Source organism: Suncus etruscus, chromosome 8 (genome assembly GCF_024139225.1).
Source record: "Suncus etruscus isolate mSunEtr1 chromosome 8, mSunEtr1.pri.cur, whole genome shotgun sequence".
NCBI classification, from domain to species: domain Eukaryota; kingdom Metazoa; phylum Chordata; class Mammalia; order Eulipotyphla; family Soricidae; genus Suncus; species Suncus etruscus.
The window spans coordinates 37,313,209-37,313,795 of record NC_064855.1 but is presented as its reverse complement, the minus strand read 5'-3'; the positions used below and the strand labels follow the sequence as shown (position 1 = coordinate 37,313,795).

The window sequence follows — 587 nt, the reverse complement described above, 5'->3', positions numbered from 1 at the left end:
GACAAGAGAATCTGGGGGGTGAATTCAAGAACAGCATTAGAATCATCAGCATCCTAGAAATGACAAAGACAACTCCTATGAAGCAGCAACAAAGGCAACATTACTGAGAAATTCCCAGACCTGAAGAGCAAAGGTACCCAGATCCTGTGTACCAAATGTCTACCAGGTAAAAGTGATCTAAATAATAATAATTAAAAAAAACCTCCGTGCTCGCTTCGGCAGCACATATACTAAAATTGGAAGGATACAGAGAAGATTAGCATGGCCCCTGCGCAAGGATGACATGCAAATTCGTGAAGCGTTCCATATTTTTAAAAACTGTGAGTGCGACCTGTATATGTCTGTCTACTGTCCTCTTGTGTGAAACTCTTGCCAGTGGGGCGAAAAGAGGCTCCAGAAAACTCACTCGCCCAGAGGCCATTTTCAGGGTGGGACTACAGAGCATGAAAACCGGCAAGCCTTTGCAGAAGCCGATTCCCTGTTTGTGACATCAGGTGGGGAAAATCCACGAAACTACGCGTGCCCAGTGGGGCCCAACTGTGAAAAACTGTGAGTGCAACCTGTATATGTCTGTCTACTGTCCTCTT

At 45.3% G+C, this 587-nt stretch overlaps 1 non-coding gene across 1 annotated transcript; it reads left to right on the top strand.

Moving 5' to 3' along the window:
• The first annotated feature begins 206 nt into the window (after positions 1 to 206).
• LOC126016884 (U6 spliceosomal RNA) lies at positions 207 to 313 on the top strand. The gene has a single exon (XR_007498569.1). It is a non-coding gene; the product is annotated as a U6 spliceosomal RNA (small nuclear RNA).
• Positions 314 to 587: the final 274 nt, after the last annotated feature.